The sequence below is a fragment of the Pseudophryne corroboree genome, chromosome 3 (assembly GCF_028390025.1).
Source record: "Pseudophryne corroboree isolate aPseCor3 chromosome 3, aPseCor3.hap2, whole genome shotgun sequence".
In the NCBI taxonomy this organism is placed as follows: domain Eukaryota; kingdom Metazoa; phylum Chordata; class Amphibia; order Anura; family Myobatrachidae; genus Pseudophryne; species Pseudophryne corroboree.
This window is the reverse complement of record NC_086446.1, coordinates 555,081,919-555,107,048: the sequence shown is the minus strand read 5'-3', so window position 1 is coordinate 555,107,048 and position 25,130 is coordinate 555,081,919.

Below are 25,130 nucleotides of genomic sequence, written 5' to 3'. Positions count from 1 at the left end.
TCTTAGGAATGGACAATGGGTGCAACAACCCCGCAGGAGGCAGACGAAGAATTTTGTGCTGAGCACATTGAGGACACGAGTTGACATACTCTTGAACGTCCTTCTACATAGTTTCCCACCAGTAGGATCTTTGTAGAAATTCCCACATCTTTTGAACTCCAGGATGGTCAGAAAACTTGGAAATGTGAGCCCACTGCAACAATCTTGGTCGAAATTTAGCTGGCACAGACATTCTTCCAGGAGGAGGACCCAACGCGGTGGGAGCCGCTGAAATAGAAACTGGACTGAGAATCAACGCTTTTTCAACGGAATTCTCCTCATCCGAAGCCATTAAGGAATGGGATAGGGCATCCGCCTTGGTGTTAAGAGTTCCAGCCTGGTACTTAATGACGATTGAAAATCGGGCAAAGAAGAGTGCCCATCTTGCTTGACAGGGATCAAGCAATGGGCCGTCTTGAGATACAGCAGACACTTGTGATCCCTGAAAATCGTAATTAGGTGTTTAGCTCCTTCCAAAAGATATCTCCATTCTTCCAAGGCAGATTTTATTGCCAACAGCTCTTTGTCTCCAATGGTGTAATTTAGTTCAGCAGGAGAGAACTTGCGAGAATGGAAACCACATGGATGTAACTTCCCATCTGGAGCGTACTGCGAAAGTACGGCACCAATGCCTACCGTAGAAGCATCAACCTCCAGAAAGGATGGTTTTAAAAAGTCTGGTTGCTGAAGTACCGGAGCGGTCATAAAGGCTGCCTTCAACTGAGCGAATGCTGCTACAGCTTCAGAGGACCAATTGCTTGGGTCAGCCCCCTTCTTGGTTAGGGCAGTAATAGGCGCCACAATAGTAGAGAAACCCATTATGAATTTCCGGTAGTAATTTGCAAACCCTAGAAATCGTTGCACCGCCTTCAAGGAAAGAGGCTGAGTCCAGTCCCGAATAGCAGAAAGTTTCTCCGGATCCATACGCAACTCCGTGCCTGAAATAATGTAACCCAAAAATGGAATAGAGGGAACCTCAAAGGTGCACTTGGAAATCTTGCCGTATAGATGGTTCTCTCGCAACTGAAGAAGTACCTCCTTAACTTGTACTCGGTGCTCCGTGAGATTCTTCGAAAATATCAGGATGTCATCCAAATATACCACTACATTCAGGTATAACATATCCTGAAAGATTTCATTAATGAATCCCTGGAAGACGGCGGGGGCGTTGCTGAGGCCGAACGGCATTACCAAGTACTCATAATGCCCGTCCCTAGTATTGAAGGCCGTCTTCCATTCGTCCCCTTGTCGGATGCGTATCAAGTTATAAGCTCCCCTTAAATCGAGCTTGGTGAAGACTCGAGCTCCGCGAACTCTATCAAAAAGCTCCATGATGAGTGGCAAAGGATACTTATTCTTAATGGTGACTTCATTTAGACCACGATAGTCGATACATGGCCTCAGGCCTCCGTCCTTTTTCTTCACAAAAAAGAAGCCTGCTCCCGCCGGGGAAGTAGAGGGGCGGATGAATCCCTTCTGCAGATTAGACTTAATATATTCTGACATAGCTTGAGTCTCGGGTACCGATAAGGGATAAGTGCGACCCCGAGGTGGCATTTTCCCCGGAATGAGCTCAATAGGACAGTCCCAGAGTCCATGTGGTGGTAACTGATCGGCTGCCTGTTCCGAGAACACATCTGTAAACTCCTGATAAACCTCTGGAAAAAGCTCTTCGTCCGACTTGGAAGATACACGTAGCGGGTAGACAGGAGTAAGACAATTTGAATGACAAAATGGGCTCCAAGAAATTATCTGTGTCGACCTCCAGTCGACGTGATGGTTGTGAAGCTTGAGCCAGGGAGACCAAGAACGAGATTGTGAGGCATCTCCTGAATCACAAGGAACTCCAGATGTTCTTGATGCAAAGCTCTCACTTGCAACTTGATTGGCGTAGTACGACTTGAAATCAGACCATTTGGAATTTTGGCAACATTAATAGCAGTTATCGTAATAGGTCGTTCGACCGACCGTAACTTCAAACCCAGATTCTGGGCACAGGAAAGGGAAATAAAATTCCCTGAAGCCCCTGAGTCCAACAATGCCTTAACGGTTTTGACTTCAGACTCAGAAAACAGAGACATGGAGAGTAAACAGTCCACTGCCGGAGAAGATTGAGAAAGAACCCCTAGCTCGACTTCTCCAGAACAAGCTAGGACTGCCCGTTTCCCGGGCGAGACTTTCAAAACTTGAGGAAATGATCCGCCGCTCCACAGTAGAGGCAGAGACTACCCTCACGACGACGCTGACGTTCTTCTGGGGACAGCCGAGACCGATTAATCTGCATGGGTTCGTCTGGACTTGAAATAACTGTTTGCTTAGATGGAAGAGATCGGAATCTCGACCGGTCTGACCGACTACGTTCACCACCTCATTCCTGCATGCACAGAGTGAGATCAACTGTTCCAAGGATTCTGGCAGATCTCTAGTGATCAACTCGTCCTTTAAACGATCCGAGAGCCCGTTCCAAAAAGCAGCCCGAAGGGCATCATTATTCCAGCACAGTTCTGAAGCTATAGTTTGAAAGTGAATCACATACTGTCCCACAGTACGAGAGCCTTGTCGAACTCGGAGCAAGTCAGCAGAGGCAGCGGTCGTCCTGCCGGGCTCATCAAAGATCCTTCGGAATGACGTGATGAAGTTGGTATAACTAGAAACTAACGGATCTGATCGCTCCCACAACGGTGACACCCACTCCAACGCTGAACCCTCAAGCAAAGAGATAATGTATGCCACTTTAGACCGATTAGTAGGGAAGTTATGTGAGAGGAGTTCGAAATGTACTTCACACTGATTGAGGAAACCACGGCAATTCTTTGGATTCCCGTTAAAACGAGGAGGAGTGGGAAGATGAAGGCGTGACCTGGTTCCAGACAAGGATGGAACATTGCCAGAGACAACCACTGGAGCAGATACTGGAACTGGAGCCGAAACCACAGAAGCCAGAGAAGTCTGGATTTGATACAGCCGGCCAGATAACTCCTGGAGATAATGCATCACCTGATTCTGTGCTGCTTCCTGACTCTGTACTCGGGAAACCAGGTCCTGCATGGTGCTTGCTTCTGGGTCCCGATCCCCCGGGTCCATGTGGCCTGAGTATACTGTCACTGGCCTAGACTGAGGGTGTCGTGGACTCGGGGATTCTTCCGATGGTTGGGAAGAGGAACCACAACTGAGCCGGAACAGGGGTGGCCTAATATAGGATTTCCTCATACAGGACGCTGACAGTAAGGTTTGGTGAAATATTGAAGAGCTTTATTGTAGGGAATAACAACTTAAAGTCATATATCATAAAGGAACTTATAAGGGAATGTCCAGACCCATTGAAGGGTTTTGTGTACAATGTAGAGATGCTGGTGACTGAAGGAACTGTGGGTGATGTTTAAAAGTCACTGATAACTTAAAAAACTTGTAAATTACGGTTAAAGACACAGATGGTTAAAGAACTTGTGAGCAGAGATTGAGATACTGGTAATTTAAAGAATTTAAGTGCAGAGGTTTAGTACGCTGATGATTTGTAGAAGTTAAGTGCAGTTAAGACGCTGTTAATTTGTAGAACTTGTGAACGGTGACTGAGACGCTGATGATGTGAAGAACTGAAGTGCAGGGGTTTAAGACGCTGTTAGTTTGTAGAACTTGAGAACGGTGACTGAGACGCTGATGATGTGAGAACTGAAGTGCAGGGGTTTAAGACGCTGTTAATTTGTAGAACTTGAGAACGGCGAGTGAGACGCTGATGTGAAGAACTGAAGTGCAGGGGTTTAAGACGCTGTTAATTTGTAAAACTTGAGAACGGTGAGTGAGACGCTGATGTGAAGAACTGAAGTGCAGGTGTTTCAGACGCTGATGATTCGTAGAACTTGAGAACGGTGATTTAGGGCCCGCAGCCCACGCTGATTCCTAGGAGCACTGGCGACTGGACCGCAGAGACACACCGGACGCTGAATACACTGGAACCGGTGCAGCGAACTTGCACCTGGAAATGCCGGAGATACTGGAGTACAACTTCAGAGATCCTTGCCGAGAACAAGAGCGCTGGCATCCACGTCAGGGAAAGACGATACTCAGGCACTGAGGCTCTGTCCGGCGTCTGACTTTGAATCTCCCACCACCGTTGGATTGGCAGAGCGGTCTGATGACGTCACCTGCTCCCCGTCCACGTGATGCCGGGTGTCATGGCGGCGCCCATGCCCCGGAGAACCACCGGGAGCCACGCCAGCCAGACGCCGGAGCCCGTGGCCCACCGAAGGCGGAGGCCGCAACACAGACCAGCAGACACGCAGGGGTAAGCGCGGCGAACGCCGCCTCTGGCGTGTGACAGTTTGCACATGTTATATCTGCTACACCCCAGCAGTGCACATTGTTTTGTCCACTAGAGAACAATTTTGCTTCTGCTGTGATAAGGTCTGAATTAGGCCCAGATCCATTATGATATAGTATGGCCTTGTACCAAATATCTCTGGAGAAAGACCCAAAGAAACAATGTAGTGCTTCAAGCCACTCCTAAACTGATATTTTGAGATAAGAAGACTGTGTATATGCACCAGCCATGCTCCATCAACCCCTGGGTGAATGCACAAATAAGCCAGTGCAAAATACACCAGGCACATTCAAGTGTATTGACAAATGGCAAGAGAAATCCAATGGATCTGACCAAAACATCATGGATTTCTCCGATATCCTCCATCAAGGTGCATATGCATTCTGTGGCAAATGTGCTGTCTACTGATAATCATATTGCATACAAGTCAGAATCAAACCTTAAAGATACACACACCAACACTCACAAAATGAGTGTCATTTGTCACATCCTTGGGGTCTAAAAGACATCATGCATAGTTACAGCTTTCCATTACTTTACTGTAACAATCCCCTGGGAGCTGCCATAGTCAGGAGAAACTGTCATTGTTCTTATTTGTATCATAAAAGACTCCCTTGGAAGAAGTGAAGAAAGTATTTCTGGACTGTAATTGAATGAGTCTCCTTGATTCTTCTTGACTAATTGTATGTAGTTAATCTACAACCTAGTGCCAGTGGAAAGGAGGACATCTTTCTATAATCAGTGGAATTACCACAACAGCATACTATTTTTCATTTATGTTGAATTAATTGCAATTTTCTAAAAATGTAGTTTTCAGAGGCCCCACAAATAGGCAATGAAAATATATCTAGCAGGCAGGGGTTTAGCTACCAACAGAGTAGCCTATGGACTAAGGGGGGTATTCAATTAGTGCCATTTTTTAAAACAGTAGAAAAAATTTACTTTTCACCCATTTTTAATGTAAATTCGACCTATTCAATGCCCGTGCTGATTTTTTGACATGTCGAAAAAATCTGGCACTGGCGAAAACGACGTGTATTAGTGGTTGTCGCCAATACATGTTTTGGGGAATTTGCGGGCATTTTCACCCGTTTTTGGCACAATTTTCATCCATGTCGATTCAAAAAAAAAAAAAAGTGAAACGGCATGGGCGAAATTTGATTAAAAAAATGGGTGAAAATGCCTGCAATTGAATACCCAGGGCCAAATGTAATAGAGTGAGAGTTTCAAAAAGTGAGAGATTTGGTAAGGTTTTGCAGTTTTTTTTAAAGTGGCAATCATTTACACAGCAAGATCAACCTGGTTTTGCAGTGTAGATGATTGCAATTTAAAAAAAAAATGAAAAACCTTACCAAATCTCTCACAGTGTTATTATTATTACTACCAGTTATTTATATATTATTTATTACCAGTCTTGAGTTAGTGCCGTTTTTTCGTCCAGTTGAAAAACAACACTTAATTGAATAAGTCACTAAATGTACTATACAGTGCTTTTAAAATGCAAATGCCCAAGTCTTCGAAATTTCATGGTGCAAGTGCGCAATCTTTTAAGTAACCAAAGGAAATAGTAAAGAAAACCGTAAGATATAGCAGAACTGGACAATGACTCCAGAGCAGATATCACAGAACGTAACATGACAAGAAGAAATAAAAGTTTTACTCCTTTTACACAGTCAGCTAGTAACACGGGTTATTGCACATGAGCGCGCATAACCCATGTTGCTGCGCAACGTAAATGAGCCCAATTGGAATAATCCGGGTCGAGTGACCCCGGTATTACAACTTGGGTAGCTTGCAGGGTTGAACACGGGTTCAACCCGGCAAGCTGTGCTGTGTAAATGGGGAGCAGGGTCGCATCGATATAGCTCCCGTTCACAGTGGATGTGTGGGCGGCGTTTGGAGATCATGCCTTCATCGCGTCACCGCTGACGTCACCAACCCAGCAATAAGCCGGTTGGATTCAGCGGTTGGAAAGGTGCCTGAGGCAGATTGTGCCTGGGAAGCTCCCGTGTCCGGCTCCTGGGTGAGACCCTCTTAGGTTGGTGTATAAGCTTAACGGAGGATACGTGATAGGGTCAAAGTAAAAATGTGATAGCATGGTAACAAACCAAGGCCAAATGTCATACCTGCTCATTCCATGATAGTCAAGCACAGTCTGTGTGTTTTTGTTTAACAGGGTTAAGGAAATTATACCTTTTTTGTGACATTACAAGACAAATTCCCCTACCTTCACTGGCAAACAGGATGTGAATTACGTACCAGGACGTGAACCCTGACCATAAGAGCAAACTGTTTAAGCAATATACTGTATGCAGCACACATCTTATACAATGAATTTACCATATAATATAACATACAGTTATTTGGTAAATAGTATTGTAGCCTTGGGAAACTAAACTTAACTTTATCAGATATTATAAACTAAACGTTATCATATTTTCCTTTCTGCTTCTGTCTTTGTGTTGATACATGAATAGTTTTGTCTTGTCAGATTAATCTTTTAGGGGCCTATTCATCATGATAAACATATCAGCAGTGATAATTAGGGATTGTACTCGTTGCAAGTTCTGCGAACATTTCAGAGGCATTCATAATGCCTCATTAACTATAGTATTACTTCTGAAAAGCAGTTATTTCTGCTTTATGGAAAGTCAGCTTTATGGAAGTGTATAACTTTTCCCCTTTAACTGTGCTTTTCCCTTACTTTTCGCATGATTTGCTGAAACAGCGCCTGTGCCTATAACCATACATCCCAACATTTAAAAAACCTGGAGCGGGACTCCCGGCGTGACTGAAAATGGAGTGTGGACTATATAAAAGGTGTGTGACCTCGCAGCGCTAACAACACCCCCAGTTTACATCACTGAGGGGGCACGTCCAGCACTCTGTGAGCTGCTGGCATGCCCCCAGTTCCTCTGTCTCCATTGAATAGACGCTGTGCGCATAAGCAGAGCAGCAAGTGACAGCAGCCTCCAAACTTCTGGCCGCCATCGCAGGACACTGTGGCCTGCAGGTGGGACAGTAACAAAAATCGGGACTGTCCCGCTATAATCAGGACAGTTGGGAGGTGTGCTTTAATTGTTAAAATTTTCCTGCACATGTGAATTTATTGCTCATTAACACTAGAGATATGTGGCGGACACTTTTTGTGTTTTGGTTTTGGTTTTGGATCTGGACAATTTAAAAAAAACATAAAAACAGCTAAAATCACAGAATTTGGGGGTAATTTTGATCCTAAGGTATAATTAACCTCAATAACATTCATTTCCACTGATTTCCAGTCTATTCTGAACACCTCACGATATTGTTTATAGGCCAAAAGGTTACACCGAGGTGGCTGTATGACTAAGCTAAGCGACACAAGTGTGCGGCACAAACACCTGGCCCATCAAAGAGTGACACTGCAGTGTCAGACAGGATGGCAGATTTTAAAAAAATGGGCCCCAAACAGCACATCATCCAAAGAAGAAAAAGAGGTGCAATGAGGTAGCTGTATGACTAAGCTAAGTGACACAAGTGTGCGGCACAAACACCTGGCCCATCTAGGGTTGGCACTGTAGTCCCACTGCACTAATGGCAGATACTGGACACACGTCTAACACCAACATAGCTGTCAAGGCCTCAGTTATCTGCTTTGCAACAGGATGACTGCTGTCATATTTAATCTTCCACGTAAAGGGCTGCTGGACAGTCATATGCTTAGTTGAAGTAGTACAAGTGGTCTTCTGACTTCCCCTCTGGGATGTCGATCGACTCCCAGCAGCAACAACTGTAGCGGCAGCAGCAGTAGGAGGAAGTGGTTCTTGATCTTTCCATATTTTATCCTCCATTATTTTTATAGAGTTATATAACAAAATGCAGCAAAGGAGAGCGTACCTCTACATGACACAGGGCAAACCCTTAAAAAAATATTTAGATTAAATATTAATAACCCCTTTATTTGGAGTAAATAATATACAGCACAGGACAGTACCACTGAACTTATATGGCATAACCACTGGACTAGCTTTATACGGCAGTACGACTGGACATAAACTGCATTATCACTGGAATTATATGGCAGTACCAATGGACATATATGGCAGTATCACTGGATTTATATGGCAGTATCACTGCACTGGATTTATACGCCAGTACCACTGGATTTATACGCGACTACCACTGGACATATACGGCAGTACCACTGGACATTTACGGAAGTATCACTGGACTCAATTTATACGTTCGTACCACTGGATTTATATGGCTGTACCACTGGACATATACGGCAGTATCACTGGAATTATATGGCAGTACCACTGGACATATACGAAAGTGTCACTGGATTTATATGGCAGTATCATTGGATTTATACGGGAGTATCACTGGAATGGATTTATATGCCAGTACCACTGGATTTATACGACAGTACCACTGGATTTATACGACAGTACCACTGGACATATACAGCAGTATCACTGGATTTATACGGCAGTACCACTGGACATATACGGCAGTATCATTGGATTTATACGGCAGTACCACTGGACGTATACTGCAGTATCACTGGACATATACGGCAGTACCACTGGACTGGATTTATACGGTAGTATCACTGGATATATACGGGACTATCACTGGACATATATGACCGTACCACTGGACATATACGGCAGCACAGGGACACCACCACTGGACTGATTCTGCACAACACAGCACCACTGGACTGAACTTATACAGCATCACTGGACATATGGCAGCAGAGGACACCATCACTGTGACTGGACTGATGCAGCACAAGACACCACCACTGGACTGATGCAGCACAACACAGCACCACTGGACTGGACTTATACAGCTACACTGGACATATGGCAGCAGAGGACACCGCCCCTGTGACTGGACTGATGCAGCATAAGACAGCACTGGAATCACCACCCCACTTTCCCTCCCACACAGACACTGAGGACGGAGACACGTCCTCTCGCTACACTCTCCAATGCCATAGTGAAAATGGCGGCAACGCGCGGCTCCTTATATGGAATCCAAAACTAGCCAGAATCCGACAGCAGCGTGATGACGTTTTGCCTCGCTCTGTTTTCTGAGTCAGGTTAAAAAAACAGCTAAAATCACAGAATTTTGGGGTAATTTTGATGCTTTGGTATTATTAATCTCAATAACATTCATTTCCACTAATTTCCAGTCTCTTCTGAACACCTCACAATGTTGTTTTTAGGCCAAAAGGTTGCGACAAGGTCGCTGGATGACTAAGCTGAGTGACACAAGTGGGTGGCACAAACCCCTGGCCCATCTAGGAGTGGCACTGCAGTGTCAGACAGGATGGCACTTTGAAAAACTAGGCCCCAAAAGAGCACATAATGCAAAGAAGAAAAAGATGTGCAAGATGGAATTGTCCTTGGGCCCTCCCACCCAACCTTATGTTGTATAAATAGGACATGCACACTTTAACAAACCAATCATTTCAGTGACACGACTGTGGCTGAAAAGATTGGTTTGTTTGGCCCCCCACCAAAAAAGAAGCAATTAATCTCCCCTTGCACAAACTGGCTCTACAGTGGCAAGATATCATCCTCATCATCAGATCCCCCCCTCCTTCAGTGTTTACATCCTCATCCTCACAGAGAAATAATATTCAAACAAACAAAACCACATCCTTTAGGTGTCAGTGGACTGCTTACGCTATTACCCAAAGTTTCTGAACTTGACAATGACTTATGATGAATGCGCTGCAGGTGACATATAAGGGAGGATGTTCCAAGGTGGTTAACAGCCTTACCCCTACTTATTATGGATTGATAGAAACTGGACCGTGGGTGCTCCTTCCAGCACTTTCAGAGTGCGTGCAAATGGTTGAAGGAGCAACCTCTTCCCGTCCAGTGTTGGGAAGGTCAGGCATCGTAACCACCGACACACTTGAACTCTCCTTGGAGATTTGTGATATCATCTGAGAACACAGTTCTTTGATGTGCTTTTGCCAGCTTAACTCTTTTCATTTTTCTAGTGAGAGGGTGAAGGCTTCCATCATCATGTGAAGCTGAACCACTAGTTATGAACATAGACCATGTTCATAACTGTTTAGGAGAGACAAACTAAATAAAAGGGATGGAGGGGTGTGTCTTTACGTAAAGCCGTTTTTAAAACCTGATATACGGGAAGATATTCAGGAGGGGACTGTAGACACTGTCGTGACGTTATGGGTAGAAATTGCATGCGGGGATAAAGGAACAAAAAAGTTAGTATTGGGTGTATGCTACAGGCCGCCTGGTATTAATGTATCTGATGAGGAATTGTTACTGAAGCAAAGTGAAAGAGAAGTAGGAGTAGGTGCCATAGTAGTGATGGGAGATTTTAACTATCCAGAGATAAACTGTAAAACCAATTCATGTGATACTGCTAGGGGTAATGTGTTTTTAAACACACTAAATGACAACTACTTAGTTCAATTAATCGAAGAACCAACTAAGTACAATGCAATCTTTGACCTGGTATTAACTAACAATGGGGAATTGGTATCAAATATTGAAGTAGGGGAGCCCATAGGAAACAGCGACCACAATATGGTCACATTCAATATCAGTTTTCATAAACAGTCCTATACTGGCTCAACTAGGACTCTAAACTTTAACAAAGCCAACTTTGAAATGATGAGGGTATTTTTCAGGGATATTAAATGGAAAGGTTTGTGTCTATGAAAAAATACTACAGAGAAATGGGATGTATTAAAATCCCTGCTAGCTAAAAATAATCTCAAATTTATTCCTACGAGCAGCAAAAAAAGGAATAAAAATCATAAACCGATGTGGCTTAACAAAAAGATAAAAGGAACTTATGGGCAAGAAAAGGCGAGCATTTAAAAAATACAAATTTGACGGGAAAGCTGAGTCATTTCAGCACTATAAGGACTGTAACACAATATGCAAAAAGGAAATAAGAGCGGCTAAAGTAGAAACTGAAAAACTACTGTAGTGATGTGCACCGGACATTTTTCGGGTTTTGTGTTTTGGTTTTGGATTCGGTTCCGGTTCCGCGGACGTGTTTTGGATTCGGACGCGTTTTGGCAAAACCTCACCGAATTTTTTTTGTCGGATTCGGGTGTGTTTTGGATTCGGGTGTTTTTTTCAAAAAACCCTAAAAAACAGCTTAAATCATAGAATTTGGGGGTCATTTTGATCCCATAGTATTATTAACCTCAATAACCATAATTTACACTCATTTCCAGTCTATTCTGAAAACCTCACACTATTATTTTTAGTCCTAAATTTTGCACAGAGGTCGCTGGATGGCTAAGCTAAGCGACACAAGTGGCCGTCACAAACACCTGGCCCATCTAGGAGTGGCACTGCAGTGTCAGGCATAATGGCACTTCAAAAAAATAGTCCCCAAACAGCACATGATGCAAAGAAAAAAAGAGGCGCACCAAGGTCGCTGTGTGACTAATTCCGAGCCCACCCGATGGCGGTGATGCAGGGCAGTCTGGAGCGAGTGCTGACATCTGGTCCGGACTATAGGACCTGCCAACGATTACTGACATGTCGTCTACTGTCACTTCATATGATTCTCTCACCATTGAAAGAATGGTGGAGGATTATATGAGTGACCGCATCCAAGTAGGCACGTCAAACAGTCCGCACGTATACTGGCAGGAAAAAGAGGCAATTTGGAGGCCCTTGCACAAACTGGCTTTATTCTACCTAAGTTGCCCTCCCTCCAGTGTGTACTCCGAAAGAGTGGTTAGTGCAGCCGCTCACCTTGTCAGCAATCGGCGTACGAGGTTACTTCCAGAAAATGTGGAGAAGATGATGTTCAAGTGCCCGACACAAACACCTGGCCCATCTAGGAGTGGCAATGCAGTGTCAGGCAGGATGGCACTTCAAAAAAAATAGTCCCCAAACAGCACATGATGCAAAGAAAAATGAAAGAAAAAAGAGGTGCAAGATGGAATTGTCCTTGGGCCCTCCCACCCACCCTTATGTTGTATAAACAGGACATGCACACTTTAACGAACCCATCATTTCAGCGACAGGGTCTGCCACACGACTGTGACTGAAATGACTGGTTGGTTTGGGCCCCCACCAAAAAAAGAAGAAATCAATCTCTCCTTGCACAAACTGGCTCTACAGAGGCAAGATGTCCACCTCATCATCATCCTCCGTTTCCTCACCCCTTTCACTGTGTACATCCCCCTCCTCACAGATTATTAATTCGTCCCCACTGGAATCCACCATCTCAGGTCCCTGTGTACTTTCTGGAGGCAATTGCTGCTGGTGAATGTCTCCACGGAGGAATTGATTATAAATCATTTTGATGAACATCATCTTCTCCACATTTTCTGGAAGTAACCTCGTACGCCGATTGCTGACAAGGTGAGCGGCGGCACTAACCATTCTTTCGGAGTACACACTGGAGGGAGGGCAACTTAGGTAGAATAAAGCCAGTTTGTGCAAGGGCCTCCAAATTGCCTCTTTTTCCTGCCAGTATATATACGGACTGTCTGACGTGCCTACTTGGATGCGGTCACTCATATAATTCTCCACCATTCTTTCAATGGTGAGAGAATCATATGAAGTGACAGTAGACGACATGTCAGTAATCGTTGGCAGGTCCTTCAGTCCGGACCAGATGTCACCACTCGCTCCAGACTGCCCTGCATCACCGCCATCGGGTGGGCTCGGAATTCTTAGCCTTTTCCTCGCACCCCCAGTTGCGGGAGAATGTGAAGGAGGAGATGTTGACGGGTAACGTTCCGCTTGACTTGACAATTTTCTCACCAGCAGGTCTTTGAACCTCTGCAGACTTGTGTCTGCCGGAAAGAGAGATACAACGTAGGTTTTAAATCTAGGATCGAGCACAGTGGCCAAAATGTAGTGCTCTGATTTCAACAGATTGACCACCCGTGAATCCTGGTTAAGCGAATTAAGGGCTCCATCCACAAGTCCCACATGCCTAGCGGAATCGCTCTGTTTTAGCTCCTCCTTCAATGTCTCCAGCTTCTTCTGCAAAAGCCTGATGAGGGGAATGACCTGACTCAGGCTGGCAGTGTCTGAACTGACTTCACGTGTGGCATGTTCAAAGGGTTGCAGAACCTTGCACAACGTTGAAATCATTCTCCACTGCACTTGAACCAGGTGCATTCCCCCTCCTTTGCCTATATCGTGGCCAGATGTATAGGCTTGAATGGCCTTTTGCTGCTCCTCCATCCTCTGAAGCATATAGAGGGTTGAATTCCACCTCGTTACCACCTCTTGCTTCAGATGATGGCAGGGCAGGTTCAGGATTGTTTGGTGGTGCTCCAGTCTTCTGTACACGGTGGCTGAATGCCGAAAGTGGCCCGCAATTCTTCGGGCCACCGACAGCATCTCTTGCACGCCCCAGTCGTTTTTTAAATAATTCTGCACCACCAAATTCAATGTATGTGCAAAACATGGGACGTGCTGGAATTTGCCCAGATGTAATGCACGCACATTATTGCTGGCGTTGTCCGATGTCACAAATCCCCAGGAGAGTCCAATTGGGGTAAGCCATTCTGCGATGATCTTCTTCAGTTTCCGTAAGAGGTTGTCAGCTGTGTGCCTCTTCTGGAAAGCGGTGATACAAAGTGTAGCCTTCCTAGGACCGAGTTGGCGTTTGCGAGATGCTGCTACTGGTGCCGCCGCTGCTGTTCTTGCTGCGGGAGGCAATACATCTACCCAGTGGGCTGTCACAGTCATATAGTCCTGAGTCTGCCCTGCTCCACTTGTCCACATGTCCGTGGTTAAGTGGACATTGGTTACAACTGCATTTTTTAGGACACTGGTGACTCTTTTTCTGAGGTCTGTGTACATTTTCGGTATCGCCTGCCTATAGAAATGGAACCTAGATGGTATTTGGTACCGGGGACACAGTACCTCAATCAAGTCTCTAGTTGCCTCTGAATTAACGGTGGATACCGGAACCACGTTTCTCACCGCCCAGGCTGCCAAGGCCTGAGTTATCTGCTTTGCAGCAGGATGACTGCTGTGATATTTCATCTTCCTCGCAAAGGACTGTTGGACAGTCAATTGCTTACTGGAAGTAGTACAAGTGGTCTTCCGACTTCCCCTCTGGGATGACGATCGACTCCCAGCAGCTACAACAGCAGCGCCAGCAGCAGTAGGCGTTACACTCAAGGATGCATCGGAGGAATCCCAGGCAGGAGAGGACTCAGACTTGCCAGTGACATGGCCTGCAGGACTATTGGCTTTCCTGGGTAAGGAGGAAATAGACACTGAGGGAGTTGGTGGTGTGGTTTGCAGGAGCTTGGTTACAAGAGGAAGGGATTTAGTGGTCAGTGGACTGCTTCCGCTGTCACCCAAAGTTTTTGAACTTGTCACTGACTTATGATGAATGCGCTGCAGGTGACGTATAAGGGAGGATGTTCCGAGGTGGTTAACGTCCTTACCCCTACTTATTACAGCTTGACAAAGGCAACACACGGCTTGACACCTGTTGTCCGCATTTGTGTTAAAATAATTCCACACCGAAGAGCTGATTTTTTTTGTATTTTGACCAGGCATGTCAATCGCCATATTCGTCCCATGGACAACAGGTGTCTCCCCGGGTGCCTGACTTAAACAAACCACCTCACCATCAGAATCCTCCTTGTCAATTTCCTCCCCAGTGCCAGCAACACCCATATCCTCATCCTGGTGTACTTCAACAGTGACATCTTCAATTTGACTATCAGGAACTGGACTGCGGGTGTTCCTTCCAGCACTTGCAGGGGGCGTGCAAATGGTGGAAGGCGCAAGCTCTTCCCGTCCAGTGTTGGGAAGGTCAGGCATCGCAACCGACACAATTGGACTCTCCTTGGGGATTTGTGATTTAGAAGAACGCACAGTTCTTTGCTGTGCTTTTGCCAGCTTAAGTCTTTTCATTTTTCTAGCGAGAGGATGAGTGCTTCCATCCTCATGTGAAGCTGAACCACTAGCCATGAACATAGGCCAGGGCCTCAGCCGTTCCTTGCCACTCCGTGTCGTAAATGGCATATTGGCAAGTTTACGCTTCTCCTAAGATGCTTTTAATTTTGATTTTTGGGTCATTTTACAGAACTTTTGTTTTTTGGATTTTACATGCTCTCTACTATGACATTGGGCATCGGCCTTGGCAGACGACGTTGATGGCATTTCATCGTCTCAGCCATGACTAGTGGCAGCAGCTTCAGCACGAGATAGAAGTGGATCTTGATCTTTCCCTATTTAAACCTCCACATTTTTGTTCTCCATATTTTAATGTGTGGAATTATATGCCAGTATCAATAGCAATGGCCTACTACTATATATACTGCGCACAACTAAAATGCACCACAGGTATAGAATGTAGATGGATAGTATACTTAATGACGACACAGAGGTAGGTACAGCAGTGGCCTTCTGTACCGTACTGCTATATATAGTATACTGGTGGCCACTGTGTCAGCAAACTGCAAAACTAAAATGCAGCACAGGTATAGAATGTAGATGGATAGTATACTTAATGACGACACAGAGGTAGGCACAGCAGTGGCCTTCCGTATCGTACTGCTATATATAGTATACTGGTGGTCACTGTGTCAGCAAACTGTAAAACTAAAATGCACCACAGGTATAGAATGTAGATGGATAGTATACTTAATGACGACACAGAGGTAGGTACAGCAGCGGCCTTCCGTACTGTACTGCTATATATAGTATACTGGTGGTCACTGTGTCAGCAAAACTTTGCACTGTACTCCTCCTATATAATATTATACTGGTGGTCCCGATTCCCCAGTCCCCACAATAAAGCAGCACACTGAGCACAGATATGGAGTGTTTTTCAGGCAGACAACGTATAATGGTGGTCACTGTCAGCAAAACTCTGCACTGTACTCCTCCTATATAATATTAATTATACTGGTGGTCCCCAGTCCCAGTCCCCACAATTAAGCAGTGTGAGCACAGATATATATGCAGCACACTGAGCACAGATATGGAGCGTTTTTTTCAGGCAGAGAACGGATAACTGATGGTCACTGATCAGCAAAACTCTGCACTGTACTCCTCCTATATTATACAGCTGCTCCCCAGTCCTCCCCACAATGAATTAAGCAATAATGCACAATCAAATTCAAAAATAACGGAGAGGACGCCAGCCACGTCCTCTCCCTAACATTTGCAATGCACGAGTGAAAATGGCGGCGACGCGCGGCTGCTTATATAGAATCCGAATCTCGCGAGAATCCGACAGTGGCATGATGACGTTCAGGTGCGCTCTGGTTACCCGAGCCATACGGGAGAATCCGAGTATGGCTCGGACCCGTGCAAAAAGGGTGAAGTTCGGGGGGGTTCGGTTTCCGAGAAACCGAACCCGCTCATCACTAAAAACTAGTAGCAAAGGAAAGCAAAGCGAAACCCAAAAAAATCTTTAAATACATTAATAGCAAGAGATTAAAGAAGGAGAGTATAGGCCCTTTAAAAGACAAGTTGGGAGTCTTAAGCAAAAATGATAATGACATAGCGGACACACTAAATTAGTATTTTTCAACAGTATTTACTAGAGAGGACCCAATTCAGGGACTAACACACAATCTCAATAATGAGAATATCCCACTGATAGGTACTTATTTAAGCAAGGAGGTAGTGTGTGACCGATTAAAACATTTAAAGATTAACAAGTCACCGGGTCCCGATGGAATTCACCCAAGGGTTCTAATGGAGCTTCACTCTGAACTTGCAAAACTGCTATTTTTGATCTTTAAGGATTCAGTTATATCAGGTATGGTTCCCAAAGACTGGCGTATAGCGGTAGTAGTGCCTATATTCAAAAAGGGAAGTAAAGCTGAACCAGGTAATTATAGACAAGTTAGTCTTACATCAATAGTGGGGAAAGTATTGGAAGGTATTCTAAGGGATAGTATTCAGAAGTTCCTTGAAGCCAATAAGGTCTTTAAAAGGAATCAACATGGATTTGTGAAGGACAGATCCTGTCAAACCAACTTACTTGGCTTTTATGAAACAGTAAGTGCAAACCTCGATCAGGGTAAAGAGGTGGATGTAATCTTTTTAGACTTTGCCAAAGCTTTCGACACTGTACCACACATGCGACTAATCTACAAGCTACAAGAAATAGGGCTAGGAAGCACAATATGCACTTGGGTCAGAAATTGGTTAAATAATAGGGAGCAGTGCATTGTGGTTAATGGATCTTTTTCAAATTGGACTGAAGTGCTAAGTGGTGTGCCACAAGGCTCAGTATTAGGACCTCTATTGTTCAACATTTTCATTAACGACCTAACAGAAGGTCTAGAGAGGATGGTGTCAATTTTTGCAGATGATACCAAATTGTGTAAGGCTATAAATACGGAGGAGGATGAGTCGCTTCAGAATGACTTAGTTAAATTAGAAGCATGGGCAGCCAAATGGAGAATGCGCTTCAATACAGACAAGTGTAAGGTAATGTACAGTGGTAACAAGAACAAAAATGACGCCTACATACTAAATGGGGTAAAATTAGGGGATTCTGTATTGGAAAAGGACTTAGGTGTTCTCTTAAATAGCAAACTAATCAGCAGTACCCAAAGTAGGATTGCAGCAAAGAAGGCTAATAAGAAGTTAGCATGCATAAAACGGAGAATTGATGCAAGGAACGAGAGTGTTACACTCCCGTTATATAAATCACTAGTGAGGCCACACCTTGAATATTGTGTACAATTCTGGGCACCATTCTACAACAAGAATATCCTGGAGCTAGAAAAAGTTCAGAGGCGGGCGACCAAACTAATTAAGGGCATGGAGACGCTGGAATACGAGGAAAGGCTTGCAAGACTAGGCATGTTTACACTGGAAAAGAGGAGACTAAGAGGGGACATGATCAACATCTACAAATATATAAGGGGACAATACACATTGCTTGCGCGGGACTTGTTTTTGGTTAGATCAACATAGAGGACTTGTGGACACTCGCTCAGAGAGGAGATTCCGCACAATATGGCGCAAAGGCTTTTTCATGGTAAGGACAATACGTGTTTGGTATTCCCTGCCTGAGGGAGTTGTTATGGCGGACTTAGTCAACACCTTTAAGAATGGGTTAGATAAATTCCTAATGGATAATGATATCCAGGGTTATGGTGCATTGTCACGCACTATAGTTACTATAAAAAGAGGGATAAAACGCAACGGCTGACATCAGCATCAGTCAAAACTTTAGACCAAAATAATCCAGCAAAGGAGACCACAAATAGGTTGAAATCGATGGACAATTGTCTTTTTTCAACCTTAGATACTATGTTACTATGTTACCAGGGCCTTTGCCATAGCTTGCCACTCCGTGTCGTAAATGGCATATTGGCAAGTTTACGTTTCTCCTCAGACTATTTACATTTATTTTTTGGGGTCTTTTTACTGAACTTTATCTTTCAGGATTTGACATACCCTCTACTATGACATTGGGCATCGGCCTTGGCAGATGATGTTGATGGCATTTCATCATCTATGCCATGACTAGTGGCAGCAGCTTCAGCACTATGAGGAAGTGGTTCTTGATCTTTCCCTATTTTTAACCTCCAAATTTTTGTTCTCCATTATTTTTCTGGAGTTATATCACAATATGCGGCACAGTAGAGCGTACCCCTACACCACACAGGGCAAACCCTGTAACATTATTCGGATCTAACCCTTTTATTTGGAGTTAATATAATAATATGCAGCACAGGAGCGCGTACCCCTAAACTACACACACACGGCAAAGCCTGTAAAAATTATTTGGATAATAACCTTTTTATTTGGAGTTATTATAATAATGTAAATCACAGGAGAGCGTACCCCTACAGCAAACAGGGCAAACACTGTAAAAATTATTTGGATTAAATATTATTAACCCCTTTATTTGGAGTAAATAATATACAGCACAGGACAGCACCACTGGAGTTATACAGCAGTACCGCTGGAGTTATACGGCAGTACCGCTGGAGTTACACGGCAGCACCACTAGACTGGATTTATACGAAAGCACCACTGGACTTATGGCAGCACAGGTCAGTACCACTGGACTGATGCAGCACAAGACAGCACCATTGGACCGATGCAGCACAAGACAGCACCACTGGACCGATGCAGCACAAGACAGTACCACTGGACTGATGCAGCACAATACAGCACCACTAGACTTATGGTAGCACAGGACACCACCACTGGACTGTTGCAGCACAAGACAGCACCACTGGACTGGACTTATACAGCACCACTGGACTTATGCAGCACAAGACACCACCACTGGACTGGACTGGACTTATACAGCACCACTGGACTTATGCAGCACAAGACACCACCACTGGACTGATGCAGCACAAGACAGCACCACTGGAATGATACAAAAGAGCAGGTCGCCACCCCACGCGCTACGCCACTTTCCCGCACAGACACTGAGTAGACATCATCTTGCTACACTCTCCAGGACTGGAGTGAAGATGGCGGGATGGGAGGCGCGATATATACAAAGTCCATATCTCACGAGAATCTGACACCAGGATGATGATGTTTTGCCTCATGAGTCTGGCAGGTAAACCCGAGCCAGACTCGGATCGTGAAGTCTAGGGTGGTTCGGATCTTTGAGATACAAATCCCTAATGTAAATAGGTCAAAAACAAATTAGTCAGCTGTTTCTTTGATTTTTATTGTTTTTTTGTCAATGTTTATCAATTTGTATCAGTTTTAAAGGAACACAAACTGAATCAATGCCAAACCACAATGATTTAGAACCAAAAAAATGGAGGGCCGCGCACATCTCTAGTCCCATCATTAGTTAAGCTAGGTACACACTATACAATTATCTGGCAGATAATCTTCCAGCTCTAGCTGGTGTGGAATTAAAATCTGATAATGGATGAGAGCCAATGACAATCTACCATTTGCTCCCAATCACTGGACAACTAACAAAACCTGTCGTTCATACAAATTGGTTAAACACAAATCTTACCAACTTGGATGAACGACTGTTTTTGTCCATTTTGCAGTTTTTGGGAGCAAATGGTCAATTGCCATTTGCTCTCATCCATTACCAAATTTTCATTCCAACCAGCTAAATCTGGCAGATTATCTGGCTAACCTACTATTTTCTGTCCTGTACACACTACATTGTGCACATTAAATGCAATTACAGATGTATCCCTGGCTGCGACTAATCACACCTGCGATTCGATAGTCTTGAGTAGCATGCACATGCGCGTGCATATATTCGCACACATAGCTAATAGCAAATGCCATAACTAATTGCTGGTGCAAATAGTTGCAGCCAGGCACATCTAGTCATACCTGCGATGTGTGGGCACTTGTGTACACATCACGGGATAGAGCCCGGTGTTCTTCTCTGGCTTCCAGCTTCCTGCAATTCTCATTACATTCAGTGCTTCCAGCTAGTCCAAGTGCTCATAATTACAGATCCTAGTCCACATCATAACCAGCCTGCAATAACTGTTACTCCATAAGTAATAGTGAATCCATCTCCAAGAACTGTACTAGTTTTCTCGTGTTGTTCCTGCTATTAAGTATGGGGCTCAGTTTTTCCTAATTACAACATTGTGTTTTTCTGCCCCAGTCTACAGACCTGCTATGGTATCCAGGCTCTAGCTTGACACTGTCTAGGTCATAGGTTCTCTAACTCGGTCCTCAGGAGCCCACACAGTGCATGTTTTGCAGGTCTCCTCAAAGAATCACAAGTGAAATAATAAGCTGCACCTGTGGGCCTTTTAAAATGTGTCAGTGAGTAATTAATACACCTGTGCCCCTGCTGGGTTATCTGCAAAACATGCACTGTGTGGGCTCCTGAGGACCGAGTTTGAGAACCTATATTCTAGGTCAGTGGTTCTCAAACTCGGTCCTCAGGACCCCACACGGTGCATGTTTTGCAGGTAACCCAGCAAGTGCACAGATGTATTCATTATTCACTGACACATTTTAAAAGGTCTACAGGTGGAGCAAATTATTTCACTTGGGATTCTGTGAGGAGACCTGCAAAACATGCGCCGTGTGGGGTCCTGAGGACCGAGTTTGAGAACCCCTGTTCTAGGTCAACATTCATTAGGTCGACACATATTGGTCGACACACATCAGGTCATCACATGGAATATGTCGACACAACCATTGGGTCGACATAGAAAAAGGTCGACATTAGTTTTTAACTTTTTTCCATTTTTTTTACTTTTTCATACTTTAAAATCCAAGTGGACTACAATTGGGAACGGAAACCTGTGCAGAGCGCAGCAGAGTGAGGCACCTTGCCCAAAGCACGGTGAGCGAAGCGAGCCATGCGAGTGGACATTGTGTACTAATTGGGGTTCCCCGTCACTTTATGGAGAAAACGACACCAAAAAAACATAAAAAAACTCATGTCTACCTTTTTCCATGTCGACCTAATTAACGTATTGACCCAATTTCTGTGTCAACCTATTCACTGTCAACCTATAGGTGTCAACCTAATGTGTGTCGACCTAGACACTGTTGACTCGGAGTCCCATACCTGATGCTATATCACGGCCTGCTCCTTCTTTGCTGTAGACTTACACTACATATACCTACTTGCGGACTTACCTGTACTTGTGTGCGCTATCTCCACCAGCATATTCCTGCATGCACTTCGCCATTGTCTGCTAATCAGCATGCAATCTGTTACAGCCTGTGTATTCCTGTATACAGCTCATACTACAAGTCTGCTTAGTTCCATTTAGCAAGTATCTGTTTCTGTTTACAGTAGTGGTCCCAACAGTTCACATTTTCCAGGTCTTGTCACAGAAGTGAAATAATTAGCTCCACCTGTTGATCTTTCAAAATGTGTCAGTAAGTAATGAATACACCTGTGCACCTGCTAGGTAGAATGAAAAACATAAACTGCTGGGATCAACTGGTCTACAGGCTTCTAGAAATCCATTTTGAATCTCACCTGTAGTGGGTGCACATGCCTAGTCTGTATCCTACATTGCATTATTCCATAGTGTTCTTGAGCAACTGTAAAGCATCAATAATTCTCTATATGCTACTGTAGGTTCCAGTTATGTAGCCTATCCCTTTAAACCAGGACACACATAAATTACACAGGTTAAAACCAGGTGAAATTCAGGCTTGAAGTCAGCCAGCCACATAACCTGTGTAATTCATGTGTTACATAGTTTAAAGGAATAGTATGGTAAGTCTACAGTTATGTGTATACCACAGTCAAGTACTTTAGCTAGGGTTACCACCTCATCCCTTTAGTCTGGACACATATTAATTACACAGGTTCTGTGGCTGGCTGACTTCAAGACTCCATTTCACCTGTTTTTAATCAGCCACAGAACCTGTGTAATAAATATGTGTCCAGAATTAAAAGGATGAGGTGGTAGCCCTAACTGTAGTACATCTGTCCCTCTGTCTAGTATTACTAAGCTTCCCTCAAGGGGCGGATTGGGAACAAAAAGCGGCCCTGGAAAAATTTGTACTAGTGGCCCCACATGGGCAGCACCAGAGGTGTAAGGTCTAGCCATGGGCCATGGCAGCAGCAGAGCCGAAACTAGGGAGGGGCTAGGGGGGCATGTGACCCGGGCGCGGGATTGGATAGGGCGCTGGGATCAGCTGCATCTGACACAGCAGTGAATCTAGTGAAGAAAATGGGATTTGTAGTCATGTGTGCTACTGCTTACACTTTATGCAGTAGCATAGAGACTACAAATCCCTTGATGCATTGCACCCTGCAGAAGATGGCCGCCGCTCGAGCTAGGGAGTCAGGGAAACGTCTAGTTTCCCTTCCTCAGCTGCAAGCCGAAAAAGTATTCCAGCCGCCCGCCCTAGCTATGAATGTGGTCATGCTGCTGACCTTTCTCTGGCCCCACACAGAACTGCATTCAGCGTTTCAGCACAGTGATAGCACAGTGATGGATGGAAGCAGGACTTGGGGGAATCGAGGTAAAACACATACACACACACACACACACACACACACACACACACACACACACACACACACACTCACTGTGACTGGTGTTAACCCCTGCAGCTCATTTAAACTAGTTTACTTAAATAGTATATTTCCCTAATCTATAATGCTGAGACTGCTCATCTTCACCACTGTGACAGCTACAAATTTTATATATATATATATATATATATATATATATATATATGTATGTGGCTGCGTACATATATACACACACGTATCTGTATATATGTATGTATGTATATACATATATATATCAGTGATCGCAAAAACGCGCTATAACGCGTATTTTACGCGTTATAGGCAGTGGGGGACTCAGTTTTTAAAAACGAGGGGGTCCTGCGGGACGCGCTGTGACTCCTCTACCAATTACCGCGGCCAGCATCACACGTCTCTTCAACCAGTCATAGCCAGCAGTGTCCCCAACCAATCACTGCTGGCAGCGTTTCCTGTCATCCAATCACCGCGGCAGCCTCCGTCCTGACTTTTCTTCCCGCTCTGCAGTCTGAATCCTCCTCCTTGGGCTCCGGGTGACAGCAATGTGTAACGTGCTCTACCCGGTGCAAAGTGTATAACGTGCTGTACCCGGTGCAAAGTGTATAACGTGCTCTACCCGGTGCAAAGTGTATAACGTGCTCTACCCGGTGCAAAGTGTATAACGTGCTCTACCCGGTGCAAAGTGTATAACGTGCTCTACCCACAAAGTGTGTAACGTGCTCTACCCGGTGCAAAGTGTATAACGTACTCTACCCAGTGCAAAGTGTGTAACGTGCTCTACCCCGATGCAATGTGCATAAGCGGCACTACTGTGTGGTGTAATGTGAATTGGCACTATTATGTGGCCACGCCCCTAAATTTTAGCGGCGCGCCTTCGGCGCGCATTGTCTGTTCTTTGCAGTGTAGGGCGGGGAGCACCAATTCACTTTCTGCCACAAGGGCACCAAAATGTCTAGTTACAGCTCTGGTGCAGTGTCTGTATGCTACACAGCCCAGCAGCTTTCTCACTTCCCCCCCCCTCCTGCTACACTTTTGTAGTGTCCAAATCAAGTCTGTGTTTTTATGTTTGAATCGGTAATGAGATTAATATGAACCTTTACTCCAATGGGACTCAGAAAAGGACCGGTAGGACCCCAATTTTTAAAAGTGAGGGGTCCCTGGGAACCTCTTTTTTTCCGGCTCAGCGCGATCACTGATATATATATATATATATATATATACACACCATGTGTGTATTACGGGGGTCTGCTGGTCTGAGGGATATCTGTTTTGTGTTTAGTTGTTTGTTTCTTAATTATTTTTTTTTTTTTTTATTTTTTTTTTCTATTTTATTTTATATATATATAGAATTTTTTTATTTTATTTTATTTTTTTTTATTTTTTTTGGGGGGGCGCTAAATTTCTGTCTTGCCCCGGGTGCCGTTAGTCCTAGTTTCGGCCCTGGCAGCAGCACCCTCCCCTCAAGACTTTCCAGATAGTGGGCATGTCCGGCATCAAGGGGGAAGTTAAAAAGAAATAAAATAAATATTATGAGCACATTATATGATACACCTTTAGAATTTAGGAAACTATATCATACTGTAGAAAGATATATTTTCTTGCTTATTACACCAACCGTATCCCAATCACTATTCACTCAATCTTATATGTCAGCCAAGCAGGCAGGCAGAGCATACACTAGATCATCTGAAATCACAGGCCAAGTGGCAAAGTAATTTTCATATATGCAAATTATTTAGCATCTTATTCATTATGTCTATAAAAAGGACCACATGTCCTCAAACTAAACAGGCCCCACGGGTGTGTCGGCCCACCGGGAATCTTCCCTGTGAACCCTATG